The 23,413-nt window shown below is 40.2% G+C and overlaps 1 long non-coding RNA gene across 1 annotated transcript; it reads right to left on the bottom strand.

The window, feature by feature from the left end:
• Positions 1 to 1,039: 1,039 nt before the first annotated feature.
• On the bottom strand, positions 1,040 to 18,377 carry LOC123386370. Its single transcript, XR_006600160.1, has 3 exons — positions 18,138 to 18,377; positions 2,628 to 2,702; positions 1,040 to 1,472 (listed from the first exon to the last, which is right to left on the bottom strand). It is a non-coding gene; the product is annotated as an uncharacterized LOC123386370 (long non-coding RNA).
• Between the last annotated feature and the right edge of the window lie 5,036 nt (positions 18,378 to 23,413).

Below are 23,413 nucleotides of genomic sequence, written 5' to 3' on the forward strand. Positions count from 1 at the left end.
ATGGATGAAAGATAATACTGCCTCAGTAATCTACTCATAGAAATAATGTTACACAAAAGGGAGAGAGACTTCATGACCTCCAGCATATTCATCTCCATATTGGTACACTGAAGGCCCCGTGTTTCAGGGGTGGTGAGGGGGGAAATGGGCCTGTATGGGGTGGTTGGCTGGTGACACTGGAGGTTGCAGTGAGACAAGTTCCCACAACTGCATGAGTAATGAAGACGTAAGCAGTTGACATCACTGAAGAAGGGCAGGGCAGAAGCAGGCAGAGGTGGTAGCCCATGAACTTTCTGGTGAGCCCAGGTGATATGCTTTCTAGTGATTTCCAGAAGGGGTAATGATGGGGACTAGAGGTGAGGAAAGACCAGGATACATGTGGATCACCAGTATCTGTATGTTAAGACAGTGTATAGCATTTTGGCTGGTCTGGCTCAGGACAACAGAGTCTAACCATTAATGAAATAAAATTTAAAAAATAACTAGGTAGCTGAGGAATGAGCCAAATGGTTTTGAAACAAATGACTAAAAACACATTGTTCTTTTGGGATGACAGGTAGTCCGATAAAATAAATTTTTTTTCCACTTCAGAAGTCTTTGCTATTGTGATAACTGATGTAATAATGCTGTTTAATGGCCTTTCCTACTGTAGGTTACTATGTTGTTCTCACATTCAGGAACTTTCCATTGCTTCAGAGGTGAACTTTCCCAGTGTTCTGTCTCATGACATTTGAGGTTATAGATGAAAAGGTAATTAGTGGTCAATGGCAGGAAAAGTAAGCAGCTAATACAATGTGTAATGATAAAACAAAACAAAACAAAACAAAAATGAACAACCTCAGTTGGATCCAAAGATGTTGAGTTAACATAAAGCCAATGCAACAGAACCTGTGAGGATAGCCACACCTTGGGGTTCTCCCATCTCATAAGGAAGCTGAAGGATGAATCCACAAATGCTACCTATTCTTTTTTTTAAAGATTTTTTTTTTTATTTGTTTAGAGAGGAGGGGAGAGTGGGTGAAAGGCAGAGAGAGAGAGAGGGAGAGAGAGAATCCTAAGCAGGCTCAGCACTGTCAGTGCAAAGCCCAACACGGGGCTCGATCTCATGAACTGTGAGATCATGACCTGAGCTGAAATCAAAAGTCTGATGCTGAACCGACTGAACTGACCCGATGCTCCCGTAAATGTTACCTTTTCAACCTCATGGAAATGAAACCATGCGATCAGACCTCTATTTTTCCAACAGGATGAAACACATTAAGTTCAGGCTAATGCTCTTTTTTGAAGAAATCATAAGTTATCATTAGACTCTTTTTCCATCAAAGAATAGTTTCCAGACTTCTAAGAAAGAAATATAACAGATCTCACCTGTTCTTGGTATGTGTTGAAGCATAAAAACAGGTCAAGGAGTGGTGGGGAGGTGTTTGTAAAATACCCAAGAAGGCATGGTTGGAGAAGATGCCATCTTCCCTCTGTGTGTGGAGAAGAAAGATCAAAGCAATGGTTTTCAAACTGTGGATTTGGTGGAGCACTAACTATCCTGAAATTATCCTGAGGTGACAGGAGGAGCCACATAGGTCCAATCAGACTGGCTGAGTTTTGAAATCTTTTGTATATTGGCTCTTGTTTAATATTTATATTTGAACATAGGGATTTGCTTCTCAAAGAAAGAGAGGAAGAGCACGAGAGAGTGAAAGAGAAAGAGATTGAGAGTGAGAGTGAAATACACTGGGGTTTGCTTAACTCTACTTCTGCAAATGTTATGGTTTCTCAGGAGGAGGCTTCGCCTGGCTGGATCCTGTGTGTTAATCACATTTGTAGCAGACTCTGTTGCTGTTTTCCTTACTCACACCGGGAATTCATCTATTCCTGGATCCCAACAGATGGTCTTGGCACTGCTTGTCATGGCTGCTTTGTGACTGAGCTGAGCTGCATGGTGGAAACAGCAGAGCCCTTGGCTGGGTCTGTCCCACCAACCCCTGGCTGACCTCTCATGGTGTACAACTCCACGTAGAGGGGAAGAAAACTCAGGAGCCTCACACAGGGGGCAGTTGAACTGCTGGTCCTGTCCAGAATTTGAGCAGCTCTGCTCAGGACAGCTGAGATTACATGAGAGTCAAGAAGAAGTCAGCCATTCCTTTAAGGGCCATAAACTTAACAGAAATGCCAAAAGATGACAGCTAGAGGGAGGGCTTGAATGTTGGGTCACTTTAGCACTTAGCTCCCTGACCTTTGGAAACAACATGTGAAACAACGTGGACACTACTGAGTCCAAAACCAGCTTTGATATTTGGCTGGCGTTTTTTTTTGTTGTTGTTGTTGTTGTTGTTTTGTTTTTTTGCTTTTTATTTGTTGTTTTGCATCTTTATACTCAGTCATTTTAAGACACTGTAGAGAGTCTTCTAATGTTTTCCATACATCATAATGGCATAAAACCAGGAGAGGTACAGGGACAGCTAGCAAGAATTACAAATAAAGAATAGAAGAAAGATATAGAAAAAAAGGAAATTAGGGTGACATCTGTGAGCTTAATCAGTAACTTAATCTGGCAATGTAAAATTTAACCAGTTAAGAGAAAAGAGAACCATTTATTCCCTGATGAACTCCTGATGAGCCCCAACCCTCACCTCAGGCGGGCTTTTGGCCTCCTTGGCCAACAGGCAGACGTGTCAGTTCCTGCTGGCCTTGATCCTGTCTGGCCTCTGGAACAACAGCCAACCATCGATCATTCAGCATTTCTCAGTCCTGAGCCTCTGAAGGCTACACGTGGCATTATTGGGAGTTCTTGGCTTGTTAGTAGGCCTGGAATTTGTCTGCTGCACCCACATCTGGTCCCCAGATGGTAGGGCTGACCCAAAGCTTCCAGGTGTGCACTAAGCTGCAGGTCCCATGTTTGTTGCCAGTTTGGCAGCTTAGAATTTTGCCTGATTTTCACTGGGACTAGGAATCTGGTCCAGAAGCAGTCTGGAGTTGCCATATCTCTCCTGGCTCCTGCCAAGTCTGCTCAACCGTCTTATCCCCTCTTACAGTCGTTCACCCCACATCAGGCTACACTCAAATTCTACACTTGTGATTTTGCAAAATTTCAACAGCAAAGCTGAGTAGACAGTACAACGAATGGCCACATACCCTTCACTTAGACTTACTAATTGTTAGCAGATTACCATATTTGTTTTCCCTTCTTTCTCTTTCTACACACACACACACATAGCATTATTGTCCCACTAATGTCCTTTATGGCTATATTGTTTTCAATTCAGGATTCAATCAAGGATCATGCATTGCATTTAGTTGTCATGTCTCTTTAGCTTTCTTTGATCTAAAACAGCTCCCTTACATTTTAAAACATCTTTCTTGACGTCAGTATTTTTGAAGAGTCCAGGATGACTGTTTTGTAGAATGTCCAGTTTGGATGTCTCGTGATCTCCTCCAGATTAGATGCAGTGGGACCACAAGGATGGCCTTTTTCCCTTCCTTGCACTGCTGCACATGCAGCATTTTGGGCAGAAATATCCTATAGATATGACTGCCTCTTGGGTATGGGCTGTGCCCAATGTCCACTTATCTTCCTCTGCACATCACTGCACAGTGACCATCTTCCCCCCACCCCAAGCAGAAGGCAGAACTATAAGGGTGGCCAAGAAGTTTGGGCTGGGCAGATTTGCCTGGGCTCCCAAGGGCCTGGCAGGGAGCTGCCACCAGACACTATTCTGACAGTTCAGTCAGACTGGCTTGGTTCAGAAGGGAAACAGCTAGACTTTCCCTTTTGGATCTCACTTTTAATTGTCACAGATGAACTCCCAGATACACTGGGGTCTTAGAACTCTGTCATAGTCTAGTGGTAGGCCAAGAGGAAACAAACAGGGAAGAATTTCTACAGAAGTCACATCTGAAAGGCTTTATAGGCCCAAAGGCTTTGGTGTATAACCTTCAGAAGGTGGATAGAACTTCTGGACTCAAGCAGAATCTGTAGGAAAAGGGACTATCATGCTGGGTTTCAGAGAGAGACCGGAAGGACCAGAAGGAATGGAGACTGGATGTCTGGTTGAGTACAAGGACTTGGCAGATATCCATGCTCTGCATTAGCAAGGAAGCCAAGTTCCTCTTTGGAAAGGAAGCACACGTACTGTAAGTTCAAAAAGCCAAAGTCAAAGTGAAAACCCAAATCCAGAACCTTCATTGATTGGAGGACACCTTGGACTAGGAGTTCCTACAGGGTAGGAAGCCTTTCCTACCGTTTTGATTGAGCACTGTGCTTGGTGGATGAGAGATACCCAACCCTTGCTGTTGAAAAAAATGAATGGATGGATAAATAAGTAGATATTATTTCTAAAGAAGTAGGACCACATTTAGTATTCAAGAGTTCAATTTAATTGGGAGGATCTGAGAGTCAACATCTGAGGATATAGATGGGGAGAGATGGCAGAACATAGCATTTTGGGATACTTAAATCAAGGATAACCCGGTTGGAAAATGGGGTTGAAGCACAGTAAGTTGCTGAATGTATTATAATTTGTTCTCAATCCACCTAACTCCAGACTTTTCTTTTGTGATGAGCTCATTGGTGTCCTAGTTTTCTGCATGCAGACATCTCTTGTCTGACCCCTACAGAGCCAGAAACGTGCCTACCCCATCAGGGACACGTTCTGCCTCCACGAAGCTGGGAAAGGGGCCACCAGGATGATTATTTTTCCTCCCCTGCCCTGCTGCATGTGGTAGAAACAGAAGGTAGGATGTGGACACACTTATAATATCCAGCTATAAAGCGTCATCCAAAGCTCGCTGTCTAACATCATAAAAGCTGGGAAGAAAGTCCAGAAGTAGAGATGGAGAAATGCCATGGAAAGAAAGCCCAGGAAGCTCCTAATAAAACACAGATTAGACGTAAAGTTTTGGCACTTTATTAAGACAAGCAGGATAGCGAGCGTTCAGTGACAGAGCACTCAGCATCTGGAGTGCTAGAAGCTTCCAGCAAGATCTGCTAGACTGATAAAATGGCTCTGGAAGATCTCGTAATGGTTATAAGCACTGTGAAGGGGTAAAAAAAGCCTTGTCAGGTGATTCAGAAGAAAAGTATTTTTAAGTTGAGAGGAGTGCAATTGTATTACCATCCCCACATTTAGAGATGAATAAAAAAGGCACAAAGAAAGGAAGTGGGCTGTTCCTGGGCCTCCCATAACTACAGTCCAGCTCAGCTTCCTTATATAGGTTTCTTTTTACACCCAGGCTCTCAGTTTAGGTTTCTAAAACTCATGGTTTTTATTTACAGGTCAAGCAAAACCTAATTTTTCTAAATGCTCACTGAAGACAATCCTGGTAAGACCCTAACTTGTGTTATGACCATGTCTAGTGCTCCCTCCATCCTATCTTCCTGTCTAAGTTCCTTTAAAAAGGTGGGTGACCTCTTCATTTCTATAAGCTTTCCCAACTTTCTTCTCTTTCCTCCTTCCCTCTCTCCCTCCATCTTTCCCTCCCTCCCTTCTGTCCTTTTATTTTCTTTTCCTTCCTTCTTTCCTTCCTTCCTTCCTTCCTTCCTTCCTTCCTTCCTTCCTTCCTTCCTTCCTTCCTTCCTTCTCTCTCCCTTTTTCCCTTTCTTCTTTCTTTCTTTCTTTCTTTCTTTCTTTCTTTCTTTCTTTCTTTCTTTCTTTCTTTCTTTCTTTCGCCATGCGTCAGTACAGCTGAGCCCTCCTGATCCCTGTTGGCCTCACAACCCAACTCCAGTTCTGTCCTTTTACTGGGGAGCTGATGTCAGCCTGGCTGGATTATAGCCTGGCAACCGTTCTGTTGCTAATGAATTGGCAGGGAGAACAAAACACTGCAGCTCTCCTGGAACTATTTTGTCATCTATAGTTGGAGCACAGAAGACCTCTGGATTTGGAAAAGAACAAATGTCATTGAGTCTGCTCATTTGCCTTAGGATGTCAGGACCCACAGTTTACCACACCCTGAGTGTTGCTCTGATTATAGAACTCATGCAAATGACAAAAGGTTAAAGGAAAACTCCACCCTTGCAGCATTTCCCCACTCATTTCCCGCCCTCCTGGCAGTCCTGGGTCAGGAAAATTCTTATATTTATAGTCCTGTGAATGAAGGGCTAGTGGGGGGTGGGTAGGTTTGGCAGCTTCCTAAGGGCTGAATTTTGGAAAGCTGGGATTGAAAGAGCCCTTAAAAACATTAAGGCCAAAATTCTCCTCCAGAGAAACTGAAGCCAGAATGGCTGCCTGGTGGTGGGTTGAATTGTGTCTCCCCAAAATTCACACTCAGAACCTCAGAATGTTACCTTATTTGGAGATAGGGTTTTAACAGAGGTATAAGTTAAAATGAGGTCACTGGGGTGGGTCTTAATCCAATATGCCTGGCATCCTGGCATATTGGATTAAGGAGAAGGAGAAATTTGGACCCAGAGACACATTCAGGGAGAAGGGCATGTGAACAGGAAGATGGCCATCTACAAGCCAAAGAGAGAGGCCGTGAACAGATCATGGCCTCAGGAGGAAACAATCCTGCTGACACTTTGATTTCAGACTTCTAGCTTCCACAACTATGAGACAATAATACATTTCTGTTGTTTAAGCCGCCCAGTTTGTGCTACTTTGTTAGAGCAGCCCCAGCAAACTATCACACCTGGAATCTTAGTTCTAGAATGGCCATGTCAGGTGGGTTTCCTGACCCTCTTGCCCAAAACACAATGCCCCCTAGACTAGAGATACACTATGAAATTACCATTTACAGAAAACAAGAGTACTCAGGCAGGAATGTTTATCTAAGAATTTGAAGAGCAATATCTCTGATCTTCCGTGCTGGGATCAATAGAGGGAGGAAGATGTTCCCTACCAACCTCCATCCTACTCAGTTTAAAAGGCTGTCCCCATGTAATTCATTTCCCCAGAGCCCATGGAGATAGGGATTCTCTTTTTATATAATTGTCTCAATCTCTTTAAAAAATTGTCCAGCCTTTGTTTTTTTGTGAGAACATCCTTAGCTTAGCCACTCTCCTCTTCTCTTATGTACAAAGTTGTGTTCCTTATTTCTTATTAATGGTAACTTTGGTCTCTATCAATTTAAAATTAAGAAGTGGCTTGAATTTCATTTTTATGCAGGTAAACCATGGCACTTTGTTACTGGGGGACTTCCTTTGAAGAATGGAGTGATACAGATAACTTCTCCCAGTAGTATGACTGACCTCATTGGAGTTAAAGCAATATGATCAACAATAAAAATAGCCTGTACTATTAAAGCAGGTTCTTTTCCAAGTGATAGCCCCCTAAAGGGGGCATTAGGAGATTAGGGATTGACTGAGGACACGAGAAGACTCTATTCTCCCTTATGTCTAGGTGCTGAGGGAGAGGCAGGTAGAGTAAAGCAATTATACTATTTGGGGAAAGCTTAGGAACATCACAGAGAAATCCTGGCAGACATGTGAAGAACACAAGGACAACCACTGAGCATGAGGGAGTAGCCAGTTAGCTCCATTCTGTGAGAAATCTGTACCTCTGCTACCACCCCAAAATTCATTAGTTGGGCTGGCCTATGATGTCAGGAACCAGCCATTACACTGGCTTTACAATATGGCTAGTTTGTATAAACCCCTGCATCACAGAAAATGTATACCCAATTGGATTTGTGATCAGTGGTTCCCAGATTTTAGGGTTTCATGAACCATCCCCACCCCCCACCCCCAAAAAGAGGGGCACTGGCAAATGGTTGGCAGCTTTTAATTCAGCCAAATAAAAATATTATATAAAGATAGTATCTTCTATCCACATCATTTCATCATGTTGTTCATGAATATTTTAACAATTTTTTAAATTAAAGGATAAAATCTGTTCTTAAGAACAGTGACAGTCTTTCCCTCAAACGACATTTGGCAATCATGAGTGACATAATTTTTGGAAAAAATGATATATTTATAAACTTATTTTCAAATGGAGAAATCACAACATAGTATTTTATTTATCACTGCTGCCTCTGATACTGTTCCTGGTGCTTGAGCCTGGTGCTTGAGCCTGGCATCTGTCCCTGGGCCCTGGGGAGCTCTCTGAGCAAGCCCAGCATGCTCCCGCTTTAGCTGGATGGCAGGTATGACAGGGTTCCCTGCCTTGAGATTCACCTCCTCCCTTTTGTAGCTCCCTTGCTTCTGCAAAAACAGATGCCCTTCCCAGAAGGCTTTGCTTCTCTTTAGAGAGTGGAGAACTAAAATTTTTATTACTTAATAGGGGTTCCTTATAATATTTTGTTAGCTAATATTAGTCCTCAAAAGGCTGTGTCATTCCCCACTACCAAGGTGATGTGTCCTCCTTAGTTTGGGTTCTCTGAGAAGCAGAGTCTGATACAAGAATTGGAGTTCGAGTAGGCTATTTGGAAGGGGATCTTGTTAGGTTTTTTGGTTAAATAGGTTATTTGGACTGGGGATTTGAGACAGGGAAGAAAAACAGCCTATAGAGAGAAAGCATAAATGAGCCCACTACCACTGGGGCAGCTGGGAGACTCCTAGGAGACTGCAAAGACTACCTCTTGGAGTGTTGCAGGACAATTCTCATCTGTTGCTGGGTGAGTTCTTTTCCTGAAGCCATCGCCCAGCACTTGCCACCAGCCCTGTGCATAAGCCACATGAGCTCCTGTAGCCAGAGTGTCTTCAGGCAGAGCCACAGAAGCCACCTGCTTTTATGATAACAAGTAGTGCTAGAGGATGTGGGTGAGCACCAAAGTCATCTGCTGTACCCCCTCTGCAACCTCTCAAGTCTTGATACGAAATCATATCACTGACTTTTCCCTTCAATATAGAAAGTAGCAAGACCTGTGACATTCCTCAGACACTAAAGGAAAAAGGAAGGGCCTTCTTCCCCAAAGAGCCACATCTTATTTTTCCTCCTCCAGTAATCTTCATCTCCCATTTATGGGCAAGGCCACTGATAGACATCATGGCAATAAAATGTTTACACTTAAGACAAAAATCTCCCACTACTACCATGAGACTTTTATTAACAATGACCTAGGAGTATCTGGGTGGCTTAGCTGGTTAAGCATCCAACTTCAGCTCGGGTCATGATCTCATGGTCTGTGAGTTTGAGCCCTGCATTGGACTCTGTGCTGCCAGCTCAGAACCTGGAGCCTGCTTCAGATTCTGTGTCTCCCTCACTCTCTGCCCTTCCCCCATTCACACCCTCTCTCTCTCTCAAAAATAAACATTACAAATAAATAAATAAATAAATAAATAAATAAATAAATAAATAAACTTAGACCAGAGATGGTAAACGGACTCCACCAGTGTGTCAACTCCCGTCAATTGGTAGTGGCTGCCCAGAGCACTCTACTGAGATTTCTAAATCTTGGGGAGAAACAGTAGGTTGATTATGGATTAGGTAGGTACCAATCCATAAGGGGTATTAAAAAAAAAAAAAAAGTCATTGGAAAACTTCAAAGCTCCAAACCTAATTAAGTGGAGAAAACTGCATTTCCAATGTCCTTTCAGAAGCATACTATATGTGTATATATGTGATTGAAAGGAATATTTTTATAAGATCCTTGGAGACTGTGCGTGAGGGACACAAAAGGCAGCTTGCTCTAGGCATGTCTTAGGTGTATCTGTTGGACGGGGCATGGGGCAATCTAGGTTCTTTTGTTGACATGGAAGGAAAAAAATTACTGTAGGCAAAATTACACTTACAGGTCTTTAAAAATATTCTAAAGTCCATAGTATCTGGGCCCTCTGAAAGTTATAAGCCTGTATAGTTAAATCCTGGAATGCGTACGTGATCCAACTCTGATGTAACAGCACATGGCCCCTATGTAGCCTTCAGAAGTGGTCACAGGGGACAGATCTGGTAGGTTGCAAACGTTTACTTTGCTGTGGATTGTGTAGTGGTTAAATTTGGCTGCCATCCTTACTCTTCACATGCTTCAGGTGCTCTGCTCCTCTCATATTAAATATTGACAAAATGATTAAGTTAGGCCCCTACCTCACAAAATACATGAAGGCATGTATTTCAGATAGATGTCAGATAGATTAATGAGCTAAACGTAAAAGATGAAAATTATTGTTTTTTTTTCTCAAGACCAAAATGATTTTTAAAACTTAAAAGTCTGATAACATCCAGTGTTGGCAAAGATGTGCAGTCATGGGTACAATTTCAAAGAACTATTTCTATTAAAATTTTGACTTCACTTCTGATTATCTATCAGGTAAAAATACTCACGCATTGTACAAGGTTATTCACTGCAGCATTGTTTCTAATAGTGAAAAACTGGAACAAAATATTCTTCAAAGAAAAAATAATCCCCAAAGAAAAATGGCTAAATAAATTAAGGTGCATTCCTAGAGGTACACAGTTTTTAAAAAAAGAATGAATTTGTACATATTGACATGGAAATAACTCTAAGACATATAACACTCATTTCAATTTAATTTCTTCATCTGTAAGATGGGGAGACTGAACTAAAAAATCTCTATGATTCCTTATAATTTACTTCTAAAAAGGGAAGTATGTCATATAGCTCAAGACTTTGTGGACTTAAAAAAATAAAATTGTCCCTTTTTCGTTTTTTTTTTGTTGGAAAAATCTGAAATTCATAAAACCAATAACTCCCTCTACTTTTTCTCCTTCTCAAGGTTAAATCTACTTTATTTCTCAATTCAGAGGACCAAAACGTCTTGGATCCTAAAAGCAAATAAGGAAACTCTGAAGGTAGATATCAAAAGTCTTATTAAGAAAAAAAAACAAACCTGAATGCATGGGTTTCAAAGATAATATACTGCAGAGCCGGCAATTAAATGAATCATTCTCTAAACTCTCTGTACAATACTGGTAAAATCTATCAGCAGTGATCTGCTCAGCCAGAAAAGGGCTGTGTTTGTATCCGGGAAGAGAGGCTTAAGAAGAGGCTCCTCATGAATGACTAGGATGTCCTGGTTCCAATTAGAGGGGATTCCAAATATACATCAGTCAAAAAGCAATCTCCTAGGAACTGATAAATTTGGTAAAATGAAAGGATTTCCATTTTAAACAAACAGGAAAGATAACTTAAGGAAGCAGAAGTTTCGTTTCCATTTTGACTATATTTCCATAACCACTTGAGAACCCAGAGTTCCTTTGTTGCACAAGTAAAAAATTTGCTTAACCTTTCTGGGCCCTAGTCTTCCCCATATGGAAAACAGGTATGGAACTTTTGACTCATCTTTCAGGGTTACTTTTGAAGAAAGGTGAATGCTAGAAAAGCCTTTTGGAAACAGAAGAGAACACATCAATCTCTGAGGGAAAACCAGGACATAGAGCATAACAATAAATTATCCACTGGCTAAGAAAGTCCTGGATCCAATATAGACAATCATTTTGGTTCTTATTTACAGCCCCAAAGGCCTCTGAAGCTCATTAGGGTCTGGAATTACTTCATACACTGGGCTGGAAATTTCAAAGGAAAATTTCAAGAAATTTTAAAGGAAACTTCCAAATACACTAGCTGCTTTGCTCTTCATGAGATGTTAACTGGACCATTTACTCTTTAAAATCAGGCTGAATTTTGCACTGGCAGAGTCAAATTCTGCCTCTATCTCTGAGCAACTCTTGCTGTTGTCAATGCAGCTCTGTGTGTGGACAGGAGAAGAGAATATGTATGGCCCATTGTCCTACCAGATGCAAATTATGGTCCCGATTCAACAAAAAAACATCTGTACTCTACGCAGGGAAAATAAGTAGAATCTCTGAAGCCAGACTGATCTTTTGTGGCATGGCATCCTGGCTCTTGCAGAAATTTACGTTGTGGCTTATGATTAGCAAGCAAAAAAAAAAAAAAAAGAGAGAGAGAGAGAGCAAGGGAGAGAGTGCAAAAATGCATATGCACGCAAGAAAAGGATGCTGAAACTGACTTGATTTATAATTATTCTCAGTTTTGAGGCCCATGCTAAGGATAAAATATCTATTAAATTTTACTCAGAATAAACTGATAGGTTTTTGTTTAAAAATTTTTTTTTAATGTTTGTCTATTCACTTTTGAGAGTGAGAGAGAGAGAGAGACAGAGAGCACAAGCTGGGGAAGGGTAGAGAGAGAGAGGGAGACACAGAATCCACAGCAGGCTCCAGGCTCTGAGCTGTCAGCACAGATTCCAACGTGGGGCTCAAACCCACAAACCACGAGATCCTGACCTGAGCCAAAGTTAGACACTTAACATTCTGAGCCACCCAGGTGCCCTATAAACTAAACTGATAGTTTTTTGAAAAAGAAAAGATTTTAAGTCAGAAATTTTTATTTGTATTACATGGCTGTACATGACAAAGTTGGTGCTTCATTCTATTTTTCTCTCTGGACCTTTGGGAAACCAAAACCCAATAAAAAGCAGTATCCACAATACAAGTGATTTTATTATCTGTAGTTACTGATGATTGTTTCACAGATGGTATGGATGACTGAAATAAAGTGTTGCTGGATTCCATGTAGGTTACACCCTTCAAATAATAAAATATATTTGATCTGCACCTATTTGTATAGAATATCTTAATATTAATCTATTAAAGCAGTGCCTGGCTGGCTCAGTCAGTGGAGCATGCAACCCTTGATCGTGGGGATGTGAGTTCAAGCCCCATGTTGAGTGTAGAGATTACTTAAAAATAAAATCTTTAAGGGGCGGCTGGGTTGCTCAGCCTGTTAAGCATCTGACTCTTGATTTCGGTTCAGGACAGGGTCTCATGTTCATGAGTTCCAGCCCCACATCAGGCTCCATGCTGTCAGTGTGGAGCCAGCTTGAGATTCTCTCTCTCCCTGTCTCTGCCCTGTCCTGCTCGCATGTGCTTTCTCTCTCTCCCTCTCAAAATAAATAAACTTAAAAAAAAATCTTTAAAAAATATATATTAATCTAGGGGTCTGTGGATGGTTCAGTTGGTTAAGCATCCTACTCTTGATATCAGCTCAGGTCGTGATCTTGCAGTTGTGATCTCATGGTCACGAGATAGAGCTCTGCATTGGGCTCTGTGCTGAGCATGGAGCCTGCTTGCAATTTTCTCTCTCCCCACCCTCTCTCTGTCGCTCCCCTGCTCCCTCTCTCTCTCTCAAAATAAATAAATAAACATTACAAAAATTAATCTATTCAAGTTTTCAGTTTTTTGTGCTCCTACCTGCCTCCCATTCGCTGGGAGAGAGCTATAACAATAAGCAATTTCCACACAGTTGAGGAGTACTAAAGAAGGTGGTTTGGCTGTTCTGGGTGCCTTACTGAGCCGAGTTAACTAGGTCAGGGTTGAGAACCACTGGAACCCCTCCAAACCTTAACATTTATTTGAGAGAATCTCCTTGAGTTAACTTGATAAACTGAAATGATTTCTGCAGCAGGCTAAATCTGATTAACCATAGAACATTACTCATACTCCAGCTATCAGGCAAAAAGTCATGAGAAACAAAGGAACCAAGAGAGCTATATTAAAAAGGACCTAGAAAAACAACAATATACCTTTACCAAGATTTCAAATCAGGATTCAGAGTAGGAGGATATCTGAGATGATTTAGACTTGGCTTTTACATAATAAACAATTTAAGGAAACCTCAAAATGACCAGTAAATGTTCAGAAAACAATCTCACTTGTCATCAGAGAGGCTCTGAGCATCCCATGAGAGATTTGTTGCCTAAACTTGACCCCACGAGTTTGCCTTTTGGGCTCATTTGAGGCCTGGGAGGTGCTGAGCCCAATGGACAGGAGTTAGAATTGCTTTCTTCCTGCTGTGCCTTGAACAATGGCCTGACCAGAAATCCATTCATGTACCTCATTCTAGGTCCCAGGGCTGCCTGGTCTGTGTAAGCTGTTCCAGTTGGGCCTCATCCCTCAGGGTTTCAGAGATGCTATCTGCTGGTTCTGCCATTATATGACATCTTGTTTCCCTAACACCCAAGTTCAGTAGCACCTTGGATATTCATAGCTTTAGGGAATTCCTGGAAAACTGGCAGAAAAAGGAGGGGAAATGATGTGCTACCTGCTGCTGTGGTTTGTAGGTTGGTGAGTGTGATGGTTAACTGTGTATCAGCTTGGTCAGGCCATGGTATTCAGATATTTGATCAAACATACCTGGACACTGCAGTGAAGGTATTTTAATTTATTTATTTAAATTAATTTATTTTTAAAAGTGTATTTGTTTTGACAGAGAGAGACAGAGAGAGAGAGAGAGGATGAGCAGAGGAGGGTCAGAGAGCAAGGGAGAGAGAGAATCCAAAGCAGGCTCCATGAAGCAAGCGCCCATCTCAGGACTTGATCTCATCAACCGTGAGATTATGACCTGAGCAGAAATCAAGAATCAGCAGAGTCACCCAGGCACCTTGATAAATATTTACTAAGTAGGCTCCACGTCAAGTAAAGAGCCCAACATGGGGCTTAAACTCATGACCCTGAGATTAAGACCTGAGCTGAGATCAAGAGTCAGATGTTTAGTCAACTGAGCCACCTAGCCTCCCCATGAAAGATATTTGTTTAAGAAACAGCTTTTATTGCTGTTTTCAGAAAACATGATATATTTTACTTTACCACTTTAGAAAATACAGATAAAGAAAAGGCAATTAAAAAAAACCACCAAGTAGTCCTAACATCTAGAGATAACTAATGTTCATATTTCTTATATAAACTTCCAGCCCTTTATAGATATACAAATGCATATATATTTATATATGTATAAATTTTTTTAATTCTATACATAGTGAATTATAATCACTATTAATATTTATAAATGTCTTTTGACATTACATTTATATATCTGCATCATCACTTAAATAGCTACATAATATTCTGTTAGATGGCTATTCCATAATTCATCTCCTACTGTTGGACAACAGGTTGTTTTTAATTTTTCCACTACAAAGAATAAAGAGATGAACATCTCAGTGTATGTATGTCAACACTTGTCCAATTATTTCATTAGGATATACCTGTGGAAGTGAGTTAAAGGCTCACTTTGAAGCTTTGGTGCCTATTGCCAAATAACTTACAGGAAGTCTGTGCCCACTTATAAACCTACCATGTGTGCTTCACTGTCCATTTTCCACACTGTTGTCAGGATATTACTGTTATTTTAGTATTTGCCAAGTAGAAAGCATTTAAAATTACTTTAAAAAATATTTATTTTGGGGAGAGAGAGTGAGAGCGCGTGTGGGAGCATGAGTGGGGAAGGGGCAGAGAGTGAGGGAGACACAGAATCCGAAGCAGGCTCCAGACTCTGAGCTGTCAGCACAGAGCCCAACGCGGGGCTCAAACCCCCAACCTGGAGATCATGACCTGAGCTGAAGTCTGATGCTTAACTGAATGAGCCACCCAGATGTCCCTACATTTATCTCCTTCCTTCCTTCCTTCCTTCCTTCCTTCCTTCCTTCCTTCCTTCCTTCCTTCCTTCCTTTCTCTCTCTCTCTCTCTCTCTCTCTCTCTTTCTTTCTTTCTTTCTTTCTTTCTTCCTTTTTCTTTTCTTTGAACTTTTTTTCTTTAACAGCTTTGAGGGATAATATATACCATAAAATTCAACCAATGTAGGAGTATAATCCAATGATTTTAGAAATTATTGTGTAGCCATTACCACAATCTGCTTTTAGAACATTTCTAGGGGCGCACGGGTGGCTCAGTTGGTTTAGCGTCCAACTTCGGCTCAGGTCATGATCTCACAGTTTGTGGGTTCAAGGCCCGCATCGGGCTCTGTAGTGACAGCTCAGAGCCTGAAGCCTGCTTCAGATTCTGTCTTTCTCTCTCTCTGCCCCTCCCCTGCTCACACTCTGTCAATCTCTCTCAAAAAATAAATAAACATTAAAAAAAATTTTTTTAAAGAACATTTCTTTTTTTTTTTTGAGACCAATTAAAAAATTTATTCTGTTTCAGCTTTGAGATATAATTGACAAATTAAAATTGAACATATTTAGGGTTTAAAATGTGTTGATTTGATAGTCAGCATTGTGAAATGATTACCATAATCAAAGCTAGTTCACATATACATAACTTCACATAGTTACTTTTTTTTTTTTTTTTTTTAATTTACTTGCTTTTTATTAGAAATAGCCCTTAAAGGCGCCTGGATAGCTCAGTTGGTTAAGCGTCCGACTTCAGCTCAGGTCCTGATGTCACAGTTCGTGAGTTCGAGCCCCGCTTCAGGCTCTGTGCTGACAGCTCAGAGCCTGGAGCCTGCCTCAGTTTCTGTGTCTCCCTCTCTCTCTGCCCCTCCCCTGCTTGTGTTCTGTCTGTCTGTCTCTCTCTCTCTCAAAAATAAATAAACATTAAAAAAATTAAAAAAAAAAAGAAATAGCCCTTAAATTATATTTTTGGAGAAAGTATTAATGCAGTCTAATACTATTACTTGACTCTTAATTTGATGTCCCTTTTTTCTTTTTTCTTTTCCTTTTTTTAATTTTTTTATTATTATTTTTTTAAATATGAAATTGTCAAATTGGTTTCCATACAACACCCAGTGCTCATTCCAACAGGTGCCCTCCTCAATACCCATCACCCACCCTCCCCTCCCTTCCACCCCCCCACCAACCCTCAGTTTGTTCTCAGTTTTCAAGAGGCTAAAAGAACATTTTTATCATCCTAGATAGTTCCGCCATACCTGTTTCTTTAAAAAAAAATTTTTTTTATGTTCATTTATTTTTGAAGGAGAGAGAGAGCGTGAGTGGGGGAGGGGCAGAGAGAGAGGGGGACACAGAATCCAAAGCAGGCTCCAGGCTCTAAGCGGAGCTAGAACTTATGAGCCTTGAGGTTACCACCTGAGCTGAGGTCTGATGCTTAACCGACTGAGCTCCCCAAGCACCCCCCCCAACCCCATACTGTTTAAGGTTAATCCCGCCTCCACTCCCATTTCCAGGCAACCATTGTTTTGCTTTCTGTTCCTATAAAATGCCCTTTGTAGACATTTCACATACATGAAACCATACAATATTTTGTGTTTGGCAGCTGGCTTCTTTCATTTACACTATGTTTTTGAGATTATCCATTAGCATGGATCACTAGTTTGACCCTGAACTTTTTTTCTCTTCATGTTTATTTGCAGTTTTTCTTCTGAGAACTGTCTGCTCCAAAGGCCCTTGTCCATTTTTCTATTAGAGCACTGAATGATTTTACAGAAGAACATAATCACTGTCATATTAAATACAGAATTCTGGCAGCACTGGGAAGACTGACTCTGCATTTCCAAATCTAGGACAATCAGTAAAAGTTTAGTGCATTGGATTAGGCATCATCTACATACAATAAAAAACTATGATATGGCACCAAGGAGTAATTTATTTGAATTGTTTTAGTTTCCTGTACATAAGGAGTGTCATAAATTTCTAATTTATTTTCTAAAAAATGTTCAAGTTAATCTTTAAAAACTGATTTTACCTTAGTAGAAATATATCCTTTTTGGAACATGGTAGAGTAAATAAATAAATGTTGCTCTTGGTAGCATGTTTTCTTCATCGAGAGCCCTTAAAAAGTTCCTCTTCCTGGGCACCTGGGTGGCTCAGTTGGTTAAGTGTCTGACTTTTCATTTCAGCTTAGGTCATCATCTCGTGTTTCGTGGGTTCAAGCCCCACATTGGGCTCTGCACTGTCAGAATGCTTGGGATTCTTTCTCCCTCTCTTTCTGCCCCTCCCCTGCTCTCTCTCAAAAACTAAATCAACTAAAAAAAAAAAAAAGTTCCTCATCCCTAAGATTCATTAAATAGCTATTGGACAATTAAACAGCATTCTCTGAACTCTTTATCTCTGCAAAAATTAAAAGCAACAACAATAACAACAACAAAAAATACCACTGCAAGACCCACCACCAAGTAAAAACTCTAAAACATAAAAACGTCCTATTTTGAACCCAAGCTGACCATTAATGAACTTGTACCCCATGCTATTTTGCTAAATCCTGTTTGACTCAGAAATAAAAGCTCAGACTTGGTAAAAGTTAGAGTTCTTAAATGTAACGGAAACTCAGTTTCCCATATTGGAGTACATAAAACTTTTCTTCATTACACCTCCTTCAGCCTCCTAAATGCCCCACTCTTGGAGCAGTTGTGGATGATTTAACTAAAAGCTAAAGAAGCTAAAGTTACAGCTCACTTGCCTGGCTGCCTTCCTAATTTTGCATGTATCTCCTTAAAAATTTTCTGGACCCACAAAACCTGGGTCTGCCCCTATAATAAAAGATCTCACTCACCTGTTCCAAAAGTTGTTTGTGGCTTGCTCGTAACTTCATGGGTTGAATGTAGCTTGATTTCTGCAAGCCTTCTTTTGCATGATTTTTCCTAGACATCCTTTTAGAAAACATGTTATGCAGGGTGGCTGGGTGGCTCAGTAGTTTAGGCGACTCTTGATTTAGGCTCAGGTCATGATTTTGTGTTTCTTGGGTTCAAGTCCCGCATTGGGCTCTGCACTGGCAGTGTGGAGCCTGCTTGGGGTTCTGTTTCCCTCTCTCTCTCCTTCTCTCCCATCTTGCTCTCTATCTCTCTCAAAATAAATAAAAACAAACTTTTTTTAAAAAAAGAAAGAAAATAGGTTATGCAAATAATAAAATGACAATAGAAATGATTTACCTGGAATGCTGTCACCTCAACAGGTCACCCATGTTCATTCTCCTCTGGATCCTCCCAGTTTTTGTCCACATGTTTACATAATTTTATGTGATTATAATTATCCTAGGATCTTAAAAAGTTTTATCTTGATAAACATGCAACATAAAGTTGCATTTATCGCACCTATCCTATACTCATCTCTTGAAAACGTGAATGATGTGGCTACATCACAGCATTCAGTGCAGACTGGGCAGCAGGAAAGGGTCAATGCCTGGCATTTCGGAGGGAAAATGACCAGATGCCTCATACACAGGAGGGTGGGCAACATGCTAAACTTCCAGGGCCACATCCAGTTTGTTCACTACTGTATGCTTTATGCTTAGCACAGGGTCTGGCATTCAGTCAAGTACTTAAACATTGACTGAGAGACTAATCCCGAATCTGACTGAACCAATTCAGATTTTTTTTTTTTTTTTTGAGGAGGGATGATGATAGAACAAAATTTTAGAAAATAGCAATTAACTTATTGTTGTCCATTAATGTTGAATCTGTCTCATTAATTAATTGAAGTGTATAGTAAGTGTCTGCTACGACCAAACATAATTGGATCAGTTGGGATCAAGAGAGGGCCAAAGGAGGAAATATGTGGAGATTTTGATATTCTTTTCAGTCCCAATCTCAATCGTAATCCTTACCTTATGGCCTGAGATAAATAAGGAGAATGGAGAAGTTTGCAATCTTTTAAAAAGACATCCTTATTTTCTCTTGCAGAAGAGTAAGGAAACATACAAAAATGACATTGGGGGGAAAAAAGAAATTTTACTTAGGAAAGGCAGAAAAATAGAGCTCTTCGTTGCCCTTAAAGGGCTTGGGAAGATTATGACACGGGGAGCTCTTTGCCAGAAACTGGGCTAAACTTACCTGAAGTGCCATGTTCTGTTTGTAATGTTCTGGTAGCAAGGGATCACAACACTTTATTGTTCAAAAGGGGTGATCATTTTAGGTTTTGGTTAGGTTTGTGCCCTAAGGAGGGATCCTTGACACACGTCAAGTCACTTGAGAAATTTGACTCTGCAAAATATGGGACTCAAGCTTCTTTCTACCCTGGGGTCCGTGCTACCAGGCAATAACATTTCCTGGGAAATTCAATTACACAAAATCCTGGAGTTGTTTTTCTTCAAAATAATTTTGACTTAATTTCTTCTTTTATATAAAAAGACAACAAATTACATTTCAGAGAATACTGTTTAGGATATGAGGTTCCCGTCAGAGCTGTTTTGCAATAAGTGTTTATATAATCTGAAGTGAAGTCGGCAGTCAACTGTGAAACTGGGGCCAGCCAGGCCGCCTTGTGCGCATTTCACTTTGGATCACAGACTAATGTAACAATCTATTGTTTAAGTGTCAACTAGATTTGGATTTTGTTTTTGACATTCAAATTGGGATAAGAAAACAAACTGCCACCACCAGATTCTAAAAAGCAGTGCTTTAGAAAGGAAACATACAGCATCAATATTTTCTGCTTTTATCCAAAAACTCAAACATTTGACATTTTGAATCCTAATAGTTGGAGAGAAAATTTTATGGAATCTCTCTGTTCGTATTGCCTAATATGTTACTACTTATTTCTCCTATTAACAATTGTGCTTTGCTGTCCCAAGATTCAAAGTAGTGAAAAATGTAGTGTTAAAAACGCAAAGAGAACAGTCAGGTGGCTTGGTCGGTTAAGTGTATGACTTCAGCTCAGGTCATGATCTCATGGTTCAGGAGTCTGAGCCCCCATTGGGCTCTCTGCTGTCACACAGGGCCTGCTTCGGATCTTCTGTCACCCTCTCTTTCTGCCCCTTCCCTGCTCATGTTCTCTCTCTCTCTCTCTCTCAAAAATAAATAAAACATTTAAAGAAGAATGCAAAGAGAACAATAATTAGTATACAGAAGCAGTTAAACACTTTTCATAAAACTTCTTAGAATAATATATTTAACTTTTATAACAATATAATACTTATAATAATACTATATCATTGCCAAAATAAAAGCGATTATATTTTACATGATCCCATGATGTATCAAAATACATCAAATACATAACATTTTGGACAGATATTAGGAGGAACCTGAAAACGGATTCTTGCTGCTTTACCCCACATTTTCTTTACCAGTCCTCTCTGAGGATCCTAGCTGGAAAGGGTTTTGTTTTTTTCTAATGGTCCCTTGCCTTATAGTTAACTACTCACATAGTTCCTCACCAGATTAAAGTTCTTTTAGAATATGAAAGAAATCTTATTCATCTTTGACTCCTCCAAAGCACTGAATGTGGTAGTTTACTCAATTATTTATGGAAACAAATAAGTAAAAATATAGATTGCAAAACATATATAAGTAAAGTGACTGATTTCCTTTAACACAGTCCCTTTTTGTGGGTAAATTTATTCTTTACTATAATACATTTTTTTGGGTGTGATGACAAAACTGATTTTGGATTACCCACAGATATCAAATGTCAAAGGACATTTCTTTGTTCTTTCTGGCCTAGTATGAGCATACCATATTTTCATCCAGAACTGTTCTAGGGATGACTTCTCTACACAAGCCTTTTTAAGTTTTATAATGTGCTCGGTTGTGTGCTAAATAAGCTAAATTCCAAGAAACTGAGGTTAACCACATCAGAGTAAAAAGTAACTAAGTTTAATTAGGAAACTTACAAAGATGACAGTAGAGAAAGTATAAAATTAATTGTAATGTGATCTGAATGAATTCATATCTCATTGTTCTAATGTGTGAGCCAGGACATACACACTCACACAAAGAACATTCTGGCCAAGCTAAATAACAAGCCAAAGGTGTCAGTTTCATGAAAAGAAATTTAAGAAGGCAGAGTTATCCAGCATAAGCTTCCTGTAGGATTTTAGAAGTTCTAAATTATCAAGTCTTTTAAAGAAAACAAAAAGCAAATATCCACACTGCTTTTTAATTTAGTAAATATTGCATTCATTGTCATATTCACTTTGATCATTACATGGACAAAAATATACCAAGTCATTTTTCCATGTGTTAAAATATTCAAGTATATTACTGAAAAGAGACAAAAGAAAATCCTGTCTCTGACGTTTTCAAAGACAAGGGTGGTGACTAGGGATAAGAAGGGATTAAACGTGGGTCTCAAGTTGCTGTGTAGCTTTTGATTCCTATGTCTCTAACTGAAGAAGACTTCACACTGAAGTAAAGAAGATTTCTGTGAAGAAATCACAAAGAGGCAGGAGATCCCAAGCATAGAGACACCTCCTCAATGTGAATATTCCACTCTAAGAGGTTAACATAGAGATACAGAAACTTAACGCAGAATCTTCTAATAAACCTGTCTTCAACCAGCAGTTTCTGCTAGCAAAAACTTTTCAGACTGCCTCCATCAACAAAAGTAATGGTAAGTTCAAAAGGCAATTACTGCATATTAATGTCTGTGGAGGTGAAATCACATGTCTGATATTGGCTTTAAAATATTACAGTGGAAAAGGAAAAAAGTGGATAGATGAAGCAAATGCAGCATAAGTTTTATAATTAATATAGGGGATGGGGATGTGGCAGGATTATCTTACTGTTTTCTCTACTTTTGTGTATGCTTGAGAATTTTCATGAGACTTTTACATAAAAAGAATTTTAAGAAATACAGCTCATCAATACAGGTATGGGTCTATCAATGGGACAGTAAACTTTCATGAAAGAAAGTATTGCTGGTCTCAAATGTTGGGGTCCTTACTAGGCTTAAAAAAGACCACTTCGTCCATCTTTCAAAAACCATTTTACCCGTCTTTCTCAAAAGAAGGAAGTAACATAAATCTACACACTTTCCTGGAATGTGGGATATATATTAACAAAATGCACTTTTTAATGTTGGCCTAAAATTAGAGAAATCTAACTTTTGCATTTGAACATGAAGGCTGTTATTACATGGAAGACATGGGTTTGAATTCTGGTTTAGATTTTAGTTTGAATGAAAAAGAGGAGAGTGTTAATTTTAAGAATTCAGATTCCCTGGAGGAGTTAAGATGGCAGAGAAGGGAACCAGGATTTTTCTTGGCCCTCAGACACAGCTGTATTGAGGTCAGATCACTTGGAACACCCAGGAGATCAATCTGCGGAGCAGCAGAAGGATCTCTACAGATGAAGGGAGACAGTTTGGCAGGACCAAGGGGTGTGTATGTGAATTGGCACAGATAAAATGGCATAGCCACAGAGGGGAGAGAACACTTTCTGTGGAAAGACAAAAGGGAGAGAAAGAGAGAGGGATTGTGAAAGTCCGGCATCAGAGTTAGCACAAGAGGAAAACTTCCCTAGACTACAGACTGGGAACCTAAGTATGGACGATGTCAGGTTTTGTTTTTTCTGTGTGTGTGTGTGTGTGTGTGTGTGTGTGTGTGTGTGTGTGTGTGGTTTTTTTTTTTTTTTTTTTTTTTTTTTTGCAAACAGCCTTGGGAGCTGAAACTTGGAGGTTTTGGAGGTGCGTAACTCTCTCTCTAGAGTGTTGCTGTGGCACGTGCTCCTGTGGAGGAAGGAGCTGGCCCAGGAGTGCAGAGCATAGTGTAGCGATCTCAGGGGCACACTAGGAGAGAGCAGACCCCTTCCTGGAGTACTTTGGGAAGAGGGGTTATGGCCTCCCCAAGGACAAAAGACTCTGCAGGTGCCAGCCAAAGGCCTTTCATCATCAGGGTGGAGAGGCTTTATTCTGGAGGAGGGGAGCAGATCGATGTGGTACAGAGTCCTTTAATACATTGGGTTTTGAATCCCAGCCAAGCACCAAGGGTAAGGCTCAGAACTGGGGCACAGGGCAAGGTGACCACCCTCGCCATTCTGTGAAGGCTGCCTGAACAGCACAGGCTGAGATTCCCAGTCTGGGGAGGAGAAATTGGAGTGATGCCATTTTCCC

The sequence above is a fragment of the Felis catus genome, chromosome A1 (assembly GCF_018350175.1).
Source record: "Felis catus isolate Fca126 chromosome A1, F.catus_Fca126_mat1.0, whole genome shotgun sequence".
Lineage (NCBI taxonomy): Eukaryota > Metazoa > Chordata > Mammalia > Carnivora > Felidae > Felis > Felis catus.